We start from the raw sequence: 15,788 nt of genomic DNA on the forward strand, positions 1-15,788 counted from the left end.
GAGAGAGAGAGAGAGAGAGAGAGAAAGAAAGAAAGAAAGAAAGAAAGAAAGAAAGAAAGAAAGAAAGAAAGAAAGAAAGAAAGAAAAAGAAACTGCTAGAGGTGGTTATGTTTCAATAAGATATCACACAAATTAAAAAGCTGACAAATTAGTTTTGTTACTAAAATTCATAAAACACCAGTCAGAAGAGACTTCTAAAGAGGAGTTGGGAATCTAGTGAGCTACTTCAGTGAAGATTACACAGTTGATCATGCTCATGTACAGTGTGTGTTACATATTTCAACACTTACCACTCTCTCATAGGCATCTCTCATATGTAAGTGCTATTTATGGAGTTTTAAAAAGTACTGGCCAGTGAATATAATTGGGCTTTTTAGCATATTGTCATACTTTAATTCATTCTCTCAGAAAGAACTAACTCCAAGTTTGAGGTAGAAATACTTGGGCTAAACCAATTATATGACCAAGAAAAATGGAATCATTGCACTATACAGAAACTGGTATTCTGCTATCTATGGTAGTGTTATCCATGACAGCAAATGGGAAAACTGCATCTAGTGACTTCTAGATAATCAAAAATGGTAGACCAGAACAATATTATTTGGCTGTAAAATAATGCGCTGATAGCTTAATGAACCTTAAAAGAAACCAGGTGTAAGTAACAGGTTGTTTCTTACACCAAAGAAACAACCTGTTACAATAACTATGTGCTATATGAATGTATCCAAAAAATATGTAAACTAGATTATGCCCGATAAGCAGAGCATGGCCTATCAGTTGTCTAAGGCTATAGAGTGGACCTGTATGATAGCTACAGCCTCTATTTTTAGAGGATGAAAATATGTTTTAAAATTGAATGTCATTTGTTATTTATACAAGAATGAATATATCCATTAGAGCAGGCCCTAAGCTGTGGTGACTTCAGTGACTTGTGAGAAGTGAAAGAAAATTCACTTGGTGCATCCTCATTCCAATAAAACCACAGTTAATGCTTGCCATGACACTGAAACCCTTAATACAGTGTAGAAAAGCATATAATTCTATGATAGCAGAAGTGGTGGTAACATAGCCGGGAGGAGAGTTCAATGCTACCAATACTTCTAGGATTAACATAAAAGATTATGTGCACCTAAAGTCCTATATACAAGTAACTTTAATTTTCAACTAGACAAAAAACACAATTTAAAAATTAAATCTGAATTGATTAAACAATTGTACTTCTATAGATTGGAGGCAAATACACAATATGGAAATCTCCCATGTACTTCTCCTCACTCCCCTTACTTAAGGTTAACATTTCACCAAGCAATCAATGACTAGAACTAAGAACCTTAAAATGGCCCAATAGGATATAACCAAGCTGTGCATCTTATCCGGCTGTCACAAGTATTTTCATTACTGACCCTTTCTTCTGCAGCATTGGAGCTGAGAAATATTTGTACTAAGTTAGGGTACATCTGTGTCCTCAACCAGTATTATATTCTTATTATTTTTAATGTAAAAAACAAACATATTCAAGGTATCACTTGGTGCATCCTCATTCCAATAAAACAGTTAATGCTTGCCATGACACTGACACCCTCAGAACAGTGTAGAAAAGCATACAATTCTATGATAGCAGAAGTAGTAATAATCTAGCCGGGAGGAGAGTTCAATGCCATCACCAAGGCTCTTTAACGTTGGAGGACTGGTTTAGCATCTATGCTCTACACTTGCCTATCTGTAAGGAAGTGCCTCCTCCCAGGATTGTTGTGTGGACAAAATGTTATAGTGCATAAAGCCACTAAGGAAAATGCTGGTATGTGAAAGTCATTGCTTTCTGCGTCTTCGCCTAGTATCTTATATTCACTGTCGACACACCCTTCATCTTAATTGTGTATGTTCGGATAAACCAAACAAAAAAGGAAAATGAAAAAAAAATTCCAAGTAGACGATCCATTGAATACAAATACCCTTCCGGGTGTTACACTCTAGTAATATGGTCAGCTGTGGAGCATTGCTTATTCTCCTTGTGCTGGAGTGTCTGAGTAAAGATGTCCAGAACTGTGAGACTCTTCTGTTGCATGCTACTGTCTCAGAAAAAAAAATCTTAATGATATCTTCTTCTGATGCTGCTTTGCACCATCACAAAGTAGAAATTTGTAAGTGATGATTCAGTGGTGTCTATGTCAGGAAAATCCTAAATCCCTCTCATTTTAATTTAATCCATGGTGAGTCTTAGTAAATATCAGAAATTAAGAAGTGACTCATTTGGTAGTCTGTACATATTCTGTACAGGTAACATGGGGAGATAAGGATAAGCATGAGAAAAGGCGAATGAATCAGGCATAGTGTTAATTTTGCAAACATGGGCTCATCCTGTTCTAGATGCTGCAGTCATCTAAGCAAGGAGAAGAATCATTGAAACTTGTCTCACAGATGCCCCTCAAAGAAGAAGCCAAAAGCATTGGAAAACATCTCTATAGTACAGTTAATGGATGGACAAATACCAGTTTTCTATAGTTATAGGTAGGGACATTGTATAGCTACATTGACATTGTACAAAACCAGTTGATATTTGAAACCTGCAGAATGGCATTTAAACTTTTAAGCTCCATAAATAATGGATGTATCATGATTCATTAACAGTTTACAACATGCTCTTGTCTTCACTAATGAAGAAGCACAATTTAGAAAGCAACTGTGCAAATTCACAACTATTTAAGAAAATACTTGATACACAACTTTACCAAATTACATTTAATTTTGCCATTTAAGCTGCCTCCTATGGAGTTTAACTACATCTTCAAAAACAACTACTGCCTATAAAATCTGAAACAAAGACAATAATGGTCTCTATGTGTATTTTTTTTTTCCTTTCCTTTTGTAGTAGAGCAGAGAAATGGGATTTCTTCTATGTGACCATATCAACGAAGGGGAAAGCAGAGGAAACCAGTGACTCTCAAGTCAGTCTTGAGAATACTGGCCTCAGATTAAGGTTTAAATGCAAGATAAGAGTGATGTAAGCCTTAGAAGTTCCACTCAAGAAATGTTTCTACTCATTATTTGACATTATTTAACAGAATCTTCTATGCTCTAGTCTGTCCTAGAAGGTGGTTCATATAGTTGTCATAAATGAATGGAATCTCCTCTTGGAAGGTAAGTTCTTTATCTAAGTGGTGACAAGGGCCCAGCCTTTATTTCCCCTTACATCACTTTTCTGAGAAAATTTTAACACTTTGGTGTCTACTTTTATAGTTGCTTGAAAGACAAAAAGGAGGGACAGAAGTATCTCTTTTTAGAATATTTCCTCTCCTGCTAGCACTGTTACATCAGAAGAACCCAACACCTCTACATAGGATAAGCTTGGAAGGAAGATTGTCTGTTTGGTTGATTTGGAGCATCTTCCTAAGAAAGGAATGGTCTCACATTTTGCCCTCTGCTTTCAACCCACCTTAGGTATTTAGTTCCAGTTTGTGGACCTTGGTCTGTAATACCACAGTGTTGACTCATCTCAAGCATACAGTTCTATGGGAATGACCTCTGGACTGCAGTTCTACAATGTTGACATTTCCTCTATAGTTTCACAGTGATGACTTTGGGTCTGCATTTTTGACCTCGGGTCTATAACAGCACAGTATTCACCATGGGTCTGTAGTTTCTCAGGGATGACTTTGGGTCTGAAGTTCGACAGTGTTGAACTTGAGCCCATAATTGCCCAATGTCAACCTTAGGTTTTCAGTTCAAAATTTTGTTCTTGGGTCTGCAATAGTAGTGCTGACCATGGTTCCACAGTTCAACAGTGTTGATCTTGAATCTATAGTACCACAGTGCTATCTTTGGGCCTGTAAGCCCCACTGTTTACTTTGGGAATATAGTTCTAGTGTTGACTTTGAGTGTAGTCTTCTACAGTGTACTTGCATTACATTTAAAAATTATTTATTAGGCATAATATATAACCTGCAGATGAGGAGATTAAAGGGTAAGCATGATTTGCAGTGATACAATAGGGAGATTTGTTAATACAATTGGTTAATGAGCAGACTATCTAATGAAGCCTTTGAACTGAGTTTGTACACTCTGTATGTTGACCACTCTCCTCTTGAGAAGATCTCATTTAAGTTGGGTGTTCATATGTGGAAACATAATCTTAATTTTTTTCTACTCACTAAATTTCAGACTTTCAGAGATGCTTAGAATTAATATAGAAATTGAGATTAACCCCCCCTTGTCTAATTTGTCCTTTTGTAAACATCTTACCTATCCTTAGAATAGAGATTAAAAAATAAACCTTTAACCTGGTACAGTGTCAGTGACTAAAGGCATGCTTTTTATATTTCACCCTATTTGCCACAAGTGTCCTCTTTCTTCAGGATGTTATTTTAATAAAAATGCTAGTAAATCATGATGCATGCAGAAGAGATCCGTTACAAAGGTCTGGACTAATGTCTATAATAAATAGTGACAAAGCATTTTTTTTATCTTTCTCCCTTTCTAGACTAACATGGACAGCCTTTGAACATCTTCATGACAATGGTGCTATATGCATGAAAATGTCTGAAAGAAAATGTCCTTTCTACAATTTGTTCTTCTAGCAGCTTTGCCAACTTTATGCTTACTCTTTGAATTTCATTCTTCCTTCTTCCATGTCTAATTATAGTTTTTATTTAGAAAAACACAGCCTCTGATTATGTTCTACACTGACACTTAGAGAAGTTTGGTCCAGTTCATCATCTCTCAGTTATCTCTGCAATTCCTCCTTCTAGGATCCTTATAGTCACCCCATACAACAACATTTGCTCAGTCATCTTTATTTTCTGTTTTTTTTTTTTTAATCAGGCAGAGTCTAATTTCCTGAAGCTTCTCATTTGATTTCCCAGTACTTAATACATACTCACTTCAAACAACTGTATATATGGTTGTTAATTCTAACCTCATCATCATGGCAAACTAAGGTTATGCTCTGGCTCACTACTTACATTAATGCCTCCATTTTCCTTTTCCGAACTTTGTCTCAGTACATCTAAAACCATCAAACAGGCAATATATTGTAATGTCAGTGATTAAGGAGAGAGTTCATTCTGCAATGAGAGGACTGCAAATCTACATTATCTCCATTGAATCTATTCAACTTTATTTCTCAGTATCTGTATCTGTTATAAGGATGCAATAAAACCTAATATACAGGACTGTTGTGAAAATTAAGTATAATAGTTCATGTAAAATACATAATAAACACTATTTGAAAATATTAAATGCTCATGTAATATCATTAATTGATTTTTAAAACATCCAGAAGCAACAGAGACCATACGCATAAAAAACAAGTTAAGGTCAAGACTTTGAAATCAATTGGCCTGGCTATAAATCTTAATTTTCTTATCTAGTTTTGTTTCCTTAAGCAATACAACTAACCTTTATAAATCCTGAAACCATGAACTTGAAGCAACAACACCATCATCCAATAACTATGCAATGGAAGACAGCATAGAATAGTTTGGTCACAAGATCAAAGACTTTTGTTATCATTTCATCTTTTTTTAGTCTTCTTGAATGATGAACCATGTCCCTGAAGCTAAACATACTTGTTTTAAATCAAGAACACTGATCTTCTACCTACTCCTTGGTTACTAGAAAATAAGTTGACTACATTGTAATTCACTGATATAAGCAACTAATATTATTGGTCCATTTATTGAATAAATGTATAGTGCATCATCTCTATGCTAGGTCTCTGCTAGCCCTTCCCTAGATATACTACTGTGACAAAGCCTTGCATTGTTTTGCATATGGTTGGGTAGTTTAACAAGTTAACCCCCCACACTTATTATTAAAGGAGGGGATCCATTTCTAGGGAGATCATTCAGAGTGCAAAGTGCTTACTGCAAAGCCATGAGCACCTGAGTTCAGATCCTCAGAATGCACAGAAAGCTAGGTACAGTAGGGGCATCTGTAACCCCGGTTTTTCAACTGTGGATGGGAGGTAGAGACAAGAGCATCTTTAGAAGCTTATGAGGTAGTAGTCTCTCATTCATGGTAGTGGGTACCAAAGATAGACCCTGTCTCTGACAAAGTGGATAGCCATGACTGACATCCCATTTCATCACTTTATCATCTTACCTCACATGCATGCCAGAACATGCCTGCGATTTCACTCACATCGACACCCTCACATGCATAAACATACAAACACCCTCACAGCCTCACACATACAAAATCATTTTTAAAGGTAGGAAGTTTAACTGTTGGCGATATAAGGATTAACTGGATACAAATAATTTGGATAAGAGGCCACTCAGTATGAATGTAGGGCAGGTACCTCATACTGTTTTGTCCCAGGCTTTGTTAGTTACACAACCATCCCATATTAAGAAACATTAATTTCCTACTAACCAATCAGACCTGAGAACTGCTGATACTCATTTTGTATTTTGCTACTACTGTAGTCACATTTTGATGACTTCTAAATACTCATTTTTTATTTATTATTTTTCTGGGTTTTCTTCTTTAATATTACAAGAAGAACCTAAATCTTTCTAACTTGTGATGCTTCTTAAAATATTGACAATATCTTCAGTATTTATTTTCAAACTATTGACAATAGAAAGGTGAATTTTGTTAGCAAATATCCATAGCTAAGAGGAATGACAGAGATGGTGGAGACAGGCTAACATCAACATATCATGATGACTCTGCAAATTATCCCTAGTTCTTCACAGACTTGTAATACAGTGACATAGAGTTAGGGCTCACCTGCTCTATCTGGGACATTGTGGATCTGAGAAAAACATTGTTTCTCAATTTTGGATGCTACAGTCAAGCCAAAGAGCATCACAAGAAGACAGTTGGCATATTAGAATACATATTATTAATAGCTTGCAAAATATCAGTGAATGTCCCTGAAATATTAGTGGACTGAGATTGATATTAACACTGGAGACTCATCAAAATAATCTCTAAGATTCAGATGTTTTCAGAGCATGCACTGAGTCTGCAGATTCACAGGGATCCTTTGCAGTTCTCTGGCTAGGAAAATTGGCTGGCATGGCTTTGCTTTGAAGTGGCAAAGCTAAGAAAACAGCTCCAGCCTCAGGCAAGGGGTATAGGTACAATCACAATCTCTACACAGCTAATCAATTTAGTTGAATACACAGGTGCCTGAGGTCCACTACTACAGCTGGTTAGCTGGCCATTAACCTAACTTGATGACTGTGAATTTAAGCTTTTCTTATTCACATTACTGATGTTGCAATTTCCATTGTTTTCAAGAAACAATAGCAAACTATGGAACCTTGAATGTCCTCCTTCTTTTTGACTATAGGTTTGTGTCTTTCTCTCTCTCTCTCTCTCTCTCTCTCTCTCTCTCTCTCTCCTCATAATGAATGACATTGTTATTCAGCAGACAGAGAAAACTGAAGATTTATTATGGACTCTCTAAATAGCTAGCTCTAGGCACTATGTAAAGAGCTTTGGGAATAGTTTCTTCAAATAACTTTTATGCTTCCTAGGATTTTCTCGAGCTCAGCCTCACAGATTAGTTGTGCTCCATCCTACTATCTATATATTGACAAAGGGTTCTCAGTATTTCCTTCTATATTTTTTAATATGCAGCATCATCTATGCAGAGAACCTAGGTTACCATAGAATGCATGCTTACCGAACGACAGGTACATTAGGTTAAATTTAGTTCTATCAACTCTTCTAGCCCTTATGAAAACTACCCAATTTTCTTTACCATAAAACTGTCCATTTATTGTCCTTTTGATAATCTTTATTAATCATGTTAGAGATCCTGAGCACTCTTGCTGCATATTCTGACAGTCTATCATTATCATTCTGTCTAACTTCAAATAAAATCCCCATGTTGAGTTGACCTCAGCACACCCTGCCCTATGCTATATTTTGCCTGGCAGGCAGGCATTATTGGAAACTGAGGAGGAAATGGGTTGATACTAAAATTGGGACTGCAGCAGATTCTAAATATGCAACATTTCATACAAAGTTGATTTTTCTTTTCTTTTCCTTTCTATGTTTTTCTTTTTATCAGATTCTGGATAACAGTGTCCATGTTTTCAGAAATATCTTAGATCCTTGAATGTAAATGTGTTCTTGTGAGGTTTTAGAATAAAGTTCTTGAATAAATGAGCTCAATAACTATCCAAGGTGTAGGAAAATGGGGTTCTGAAAGAAACACTTGACTTGTGTGTGCATCTAAATTATATGAAAGTCTACATCAGAGATTGAATTGAGGTCTTACAGGTGATCTTGGGTATAACTCTAGGCATCTCCATCCTTGTTTTAACTTGCATCTATGGAACCCTGGCTTCACCCAGACCTTTATCTATCCAGATAAGACTGGCCTCTGTCTTTATTTCATCCAAATAGTACTAAAGGCAGCATCCCTTTGTTTAACATCCATGTGTCTTAGATAATCCCTGATGATTATGCAGAATAGTTGACCTACATATCCAACAGATGGAGTAGGTCTAAGAGTAACACTGACATGAAGTCAGTAGACAGAAATGGACATAGATTGCTTATTAAATAATTTGTTTGCCCTAATATGCAGCCCCCAGCTGTGTAGAACTAATAGTTCCCAGATCCTGACTATATTAATTTAGTCACAGCCTTCTAACAAAAACCTATTAAACATGCCCAAAGAGTGTGCATAAAGGGCAATGTATGATGGGTTTGACTGTGTTATAGGTGAAATACTCACTGAGGTTCTGGATGACTTTATTCTTTCCCAAACATCAGTGCTACTTAGAGTCTATCTTCCCAGTAATCTCAGTTGTCTTAACATCTTTTATGTCTCCTTTTACATTTATAAGAATTTTTTGATGTTTGATCAAACAGTTTGCAGCATGAAATGCAACAGTATGAAAGTGATGATAAATAAATAAGCGTACGCTTATAGATGTCTCAAGTCCCTCATAGGGTAATAGGGGGCATAAATTAATGCATAATAACCATAAACAAACACTTTCAAAGTATACATCTTTATATTTCAGACCATCCAGATTCATCTATAAATAAAGTAAGCAATAAAATTCTACTTCCTATGCTACAAGAATTAGTAGGTACATCCATAGTCCTCCTCATACCTGGTATAAGTGGAAGTATCATGCTCAGTTAATTGATTCACAAATAAACACTAAAGTACTCAGGTGAAAACTAAGTACCTTTAGTCATATTTCTACTTAGCTATGCTTGAACTTACCAGTTGCACAAGAAGTGAGTTGTAATTGTCACAAAATATCTCCCAAACAATTTTCTAAAGATAAAAGTATATTTGTAATAAATTCAGGCATTTTCTAGAGAAATGTATAGCCTAACAGAATTACTCATTTTATGTTACTATATGCTTCTGTGTTACCATATAAGCTACTTATTTTTCATTTTGAAACATAGAATTTTGTATAAATATTTTCTAGAAAACTTAAGATATAAAACCACAAGCATGAATATAAATTGTGGTTAGAGAGATGATTGAATGGTAAAAAACACTTTCTAGCCTAACAAAGAATCCACGCTTGGTTCCCAGTGTCTACAGGGTGGTTTATAACACAGATAACTCCAGCTTCATGCAATCTAGCTTTCTTTTTTGGTCTGTGTGAGTACTAGGCACGGACTACACACACACACACACATGGGGCAAAATATCATACACTTTAAAAGAATGTAGAAACATATTTACCTATAAATTACTTAATAATATTCCTTAGTTATAAATAGTAATTTATAACTGAATTCAACTAAGAGCTTTCAATTCACAGTTCTTCTAGTTTCATCATCATAAGCATCATCTGACCTTCTATGCGCGCATCACATATGAACATGCATAAGAATTAAACAACTTTATATAAGTGGGCTCATTAACCGATGGGCTGATAACCCTGTTATATAAAACCAAAGCAGATTATATGCTATCCTTCATAAGCAATATCAAGATCAGTGGTATTTCTGTTCTGTATTGTAACTATAAACAAAATACTTATATAATCTTTATTTATTTATATAACTAGTAGGAGGTTTTGAAACTTATTTGGCATCTAACATTTCTATACCATTTCAAGGTCTGTAACAATGATTCATCTTACCTCAGTCTAAGTTTACTCAAGGATAATGACACATATTCAATGGTTTTAGTATTTAAAATACTGTGTGTATCCAAATAATGTCATTGTCAAATCTAAAATACTTTGTTTCATACTTGCATTTAATTCTATTTTTACGAAAGATACAATGGAATAAATGTATGTGAGGCCAGAATTTTTCTTTATTGGTCAGCCAGCCTCTCATTCCTAAATGCTACCACTGTATTTAATTTAAAAGTTGAATATCCTGTTCTAGACTTCTGTTGCTGGGCAATATGCCACAGGCCCACTGGTGCCAACCTCTCTCAGGGATTGCAGCTAGGATCTCTGGACAGTAATATAAAAAGAAAATCACTCCTCAAAGGTAAATGTTGGCAAGCATTATAAAGACAAACGTAAAGCAAGAAGAGAAAAAGCTGAACCATAAACACTGTCGAGGGCTCGGCACTTCCTTTTCCTCTGACTCCTGCCTTTCCCAAGGCAGGAGCTAAACTGCAACATTACGCAGTGGGAATAAAATGTAAAATGTGGAATAGTGTCACCTTTCTAAGGAGAATATTTGGAAACAAGGCTACTGAGAGGATGCTGAAAATCCCTGTGTGTGTACAGATGCATTCATGCATGTAGGAATGGAACATTTAACTTTCCTTTACTGTCTCTGGACACATCTTGTGGTAAAATAAACTGAAGAAGAAGTGGGGATGGGGTGAGCAGTCATTCCTCTGGTCTCAAATATGAGTAGGCCCCATGGTCCTTCACAGTGTGACTGGAATGTGGAGGTGACAGAGTTAGACAAGGCTTCCAGAGTTTGTAGATGAATGGCAGAAACTTCCAGGCTGACTACTCTATAAAATGTGTGCCTATCATACCCAAAGAATTATATTGCACTAAAAAACGGAACCATCAGAGAAAGCATAACCCAAGTCCCCAAATATTCTTCGTATATTCACAGAGTAGAAATTAATAGCATAACAAAAATTTTTGCTGTTTTTCTGCACTTTTGTTTTATGAAATAAGGCCTCCATATTTTCCCTACATAACCCAGGATGGTTTTAAATTAGCAATGCTACTGTTTCAGCATCCTGAGAATCTACGATTTCAGATGCGAATCATCATGGCCAATATAACCAAGGATTTTTGTTCTCTTAATTTTTTAATTTTTACTCTTCTCTGTAAGAAAAGTATATATATTATATCCTGAATACAGTTTAATTTTTTAATTTTTACTCTTCTCTATAAGAGAAGTATATATATATATATATATATATATATATATATATATATATACTCATGCTTTATAATAAAAAATAAATCCCCACATTCAGAATGAATGTTACTACCATAAATAACTTTAAAGTGGAAAACAAAATCAGTTCAAAGCATGAAGAAATAACAAATAAACTAATGTGGCAATCATAGCTTGATAATGAAATAGAAAACTGTAAAATAAAATACTTAAGTGAATTTAGAGATAGTCTAATTGGAAAATGATTAATTGTTGAAATTCTAACTAAAAACAAAAATAGATAATTACATATGCTAATATTGAGGATATAAAGGTCACAGTACTAGAGAACCTAGTGGCATTTGGAGGACTGGAAAAATGTAATGCAGGCACCTGTAGGTGAAATAGAGCTATGCCATGAATAAGATAAATTAGCAGATCTCATTAAAGAATTAAGTGAGAACTCCAAGATATTGCTACACACAAACACACACACACACACACACACACGGGGGGGGGGGGAGAGAAAGAGGGAGAGAAAGAAGAAGAGAGAGAGAGAGAGAGAGAGAGAGAGAGAGAGAGAGAGAGAGAGAGAGAGAGAGAGAGAGAGAGAGAGAGAGAATATAAATGAGCTGAAAGTAAAAGCTTTGCTCTGCTATAGTTCATGACTAAACAAGTAAGGCAAGATGAAGAAAAATAGCTGTAAGTCATAAACATCCCAAAAGACTTATATAAGAAAATATATTGAGAAACAAGTCATGATGATTTTTCAAATTTCTGCACAATACAGGTTTCCAGAGCAATGAGATTTGAATAGCAAACTCATTTTAAACAAGGCACAGTGTGTCTATCACTCCATAAAGACTCTGACACATCATGCCAGTCTTACTTCCCTTTCTTATTCATTTTTTTCCTACAGTGGAGAGAACTTTATGTGTCAGAAGCATCTAAATAGAGATTAAGCCATCACTTGCTGTTATTTCCCTGGAATTGCAACCCTTCAACACAGTGTAGAGTAATATTTGATGGCTACTTTACCTCAAGGAAGTTCAAAGATTAGGACCGAGAAGATGTTGGTTGTTTTCCCCCCCCAAGAATTTTTGATTCAGAAAGTTCCATGACTCCCATTAGACTAAATTTATTCCATAGTAGAGTAACTCATTACCTTACAAGTTGGGTAAGACCTGTGGTCTTTTATACTTTCTGACCTAACAAGGAAATCTTTTAAATCAGATTGATAAATAAATGACTGGGGCACAGGGAAAAGAAAATAACTTACCAAAGATGTCATGATGGAAAATTAGCCCAAGAAAATATGTCCAAAACCATTCATTATTCATGATAAAATACAAATTAAGATGACATATAAGAATAGAAACAATCATATGAAAATGCCATACTACCAAATACTGTGAATATTTTCATGAAATAAGTACTCTAGCTAACATTCATTGGTGAAAACTTCATCAGAACTACTGGAGAGAAAGATGACAGTTTCTTTTCATTGTAAACATATATGTAGCACATGATCCTACAATTCTACCACTAGTATGTTATAGAAATATCTCAATAATTGTGTGTATAAGAATCTGAAAATCAAAACCAAAATTCTCTTAAATAGAGAATAAATTAATAAAGAATAAAATATGTATGTTGTTTATTTTGAGATAGTAAAAGTAACTATTGATAAGGTCAAAGGGGATTCACAGGTACATCATATTAAATAAAAGGATGTTGGTAGTATATTTTTCATCTATGTGATACTCTGTGAATGTTAAAATCATACTTACAAAATTATAAGAACAGCCAGGCAGTGGTGGCACATGCCTTTATTCCCAGCACTTGGGAGGCAGAGGCAAGCGGATTTCTGAGTTCGAGGCCAGTGTGGTCTACAAAGTGTGTTCCAGGACAGCCATGGCTACACATAGAAACCCTGTCTCAAAAAAATATATATATAAGAACAAAGCAAACAAAAGGATGAAAGAAACTAGGAACAGATATAAGGTAATGTCATGAGTGCAGTTTGGCCGAGGTAAATCCTTCCGTATCTTGTGATGTTGGTAGTTACCCAAACAGATTTTTATCAAACTCAGAGCCAAGACATCAATCAACTGAATTGTATTGGATATACTTTTTTTTGAAGTTTCTCAGGAAGAATCTCACAATGAATTAGCTTGGTACTTCTTTACTTCACTTTTAATGCATTTTTAATGTCAAGTGTGAGCTTTCTTTCTCACAGAGAGCACATTCTTTACATTGGCATATTTCTTTCATGGCTTGAGGTTCTATTATCTTCCCTTTCTGCCTCGTGTCTCTGGTGTTTCATTACTGTGATCATGCATCCTTGCCTTCTGTACAGTCAGTCAATATTTAGTCACCTTTTATTTATTTAGCTGACATTTTGTTCAACTTATTTGATTTTAGATAATGGTGTCTTGTTTGGGCTATAGCTTTTCACTCTTTTGTTTTGTTTTGTTTTGTTTTTAAATCTTTTTCTTGTGTTGTATTATCCGTTTGGTGGGTATCATAGTTTCATTTCTAATCCTGTAATAAAATATTATGACCAAAATATACTTAGGGCAGGAAGGGTTTCCCTGCAGTGATGCAGGGAAAGTCAGGACAATAGAAAATTGAGAGAACTGGTCACATTACATCTGTAGTCAAGAAGAAGGAGGTAATAAGTGTATGCATGTTTGCATGTCTGCTTTTGATCAGCTCAATTTCTTTATTCTTATCTAGTTCAGGAACCCTTGCATAAGTAATGGTGCCAACTAGAGTGCTCAGGAACACACACATCAATTAACCAATCACCTACTGACATGGCACTCATAGGCCAAGCCTATGTGGACTTTTATCCCAAGAGTCTAGGTTTGATCAAGTTGACAAAGAATCACATTATTTGAGAAAAGCACTTGTTTAACTTCTGTGTGTATATGTATGGGGGGTGGCAGTAAAGTACTAAGGCAATTGTCCTTTTCTTTGTGGATAGCAGGGGCTTCTAGAGTCTCTGTTAGGTTTTACATTTCTGCTTACTCACTGGTTAAGTTGAAACAGTATGTACTTCTCTTTTTATCCTTCCCATCTTACTAGACTCTGTAGTCATTCTACTTGGAAGCATCAGGCCAGCTTTCATCTGCGTCTCTCTACTCTTACCATGAGGTTCATTTGTCTTCTGTCTCCTACTAGCTTGAGGGTGAGGAAGCAGCATTTTTTTTTTGAGAAGCCTCCATAGTTACACATTTAGTTTAAAGGAGGATCATTCATACATGCTAGGTGCATGCAGCCTGTTTCTTTGTTCGGATTTGTTTCTGGAGCTGGCCTGATTCCCAGTGGTTATTAATGCGAGACATCTCTGTCCAACAGGAGTGGAGCTCAAGCCATCCTCTGGTCCAGATTCCTATACATACTACAAAACTTCTTGGATTTGCAAGCTCTGGATTTTCTTTACCCTTTCACTGGTTTGTTTGCTTGTTTGCTTACTTTTGAAGTACATTGTTAAAGTCAACTTTGTATGTCAGAGTTCATTCAATTGCATTAATATTTCAGGATACTGATGAGAGTTTAAAGGCAATAGTGAGCTTGAGGAGCCTTCAATTAAAAAAGAATGATGCCACTGTCTTGCTCTACTTTGTTGTAGCAATTTCTGAAGTTCATAGAATTGGCTGTTGCCCCCAACTTTTTATTTAGTTGAGACTCATAATAATTAAATGGAATTTTAATTCTGATGCAGTTTTTCTATTACAGTGATTTGGGAACAAGTATATTGAATTTTGTCTTTGCCATACCACCTTAGCAAATAAAATGTGGATTAGAAAGATCCAATATCAGTTAAAAAAGTTGTTACACAGTGGAAGACCATCAATAACAATGTATAAATCTTGTAAAAGATAATTTTCTCATAATTCTATGCTTTTATTTTATAGACATATATAATTTGACATGTCTTTAATATACATTAATAGCTCACAAAGTACTTAAATATAATCAACAAAGACCCAATAAAATGCTTCATTATCAATAGAATGGAGCAATAACATTTGTGGAACAATTCATAGGAAGTTTCCAAAGCAGAAGCTTAATGTTTCTTTGTTAACTGTGAAAAGCTTTACATGCTGAGCACTATTCAGTCTCATGGAATTTGAACACCATTTAACCTATCGTAAAATACTTATTTTCTCAAATTGTAACCAGTCATGGTTAGAGTCTGTCTGTAATGGGTGGAATGACAATATTATTAGTCAGTTCTCCAGAATCTACAATCTCCTAGAAGACAAGTCCTTTGACATACTTATAAAAATTATTTAGGGTAATATGATTTATAGATAAAGATATACCTTAATTGTTTGGGTACCATTCCATGGATGGGGGTCCCTAAACTAAATAGAAAATGACTAAAAGATCTGTACGACAAGAACTTCAAACCCCTAAAGAAAGAAATTGAAGAAGATCTCAGAAGATGGAAAGATCTCCCATGCTCATGGATTGGC

General features: G+C 35.3%; 1 protein-coding gene and 1 long non-coding RNA gene across 3 annotated transcripts in view; one reads left to right on the forward strand and one right to left on the reverse strand.

Annotated features, from left to right (window-relative positions):
• LOC110325260 overlaps positions 1 to 5,224 on the forward strand; it is a 34,978-nt gene extending 29,754 nt beyond the window's left edge. The window contains exons 3-4 of the long non-coding RNA XR_002380729.1: positions 3,439 to 3,629; positions 4,478 to 5,224. This is a non-coding gene — a long non-coding RNA (uncharacterized LOC110325260). The remainder of the gene's footprint in view (positions 1 to 3,438; positions 3,630 to 4,477) is intronic.
• Positions 1 to 15,788, reverse strand: part of Nrg3 (neuregulin 3) — a 1,055,513-nt gene that overhangs the window by 829,705 nt on the left and 210,020 nt on the right. The gene's annotated exons all lie outside the window — the stretch shown is intronic.

Source organism: Mus pahari, chromosome 8, assembly GCF_900095145.1.
Source record: "Mus pahari chromosome 8, PAHARI_EIJ_v1.1, whole genome shotgun sequence".
Lineage (NCBI taxonomy): Eukaryota > Metazoa > Chordata > Mammalia > Rodentia > Muridae > Mus > Mus pahari.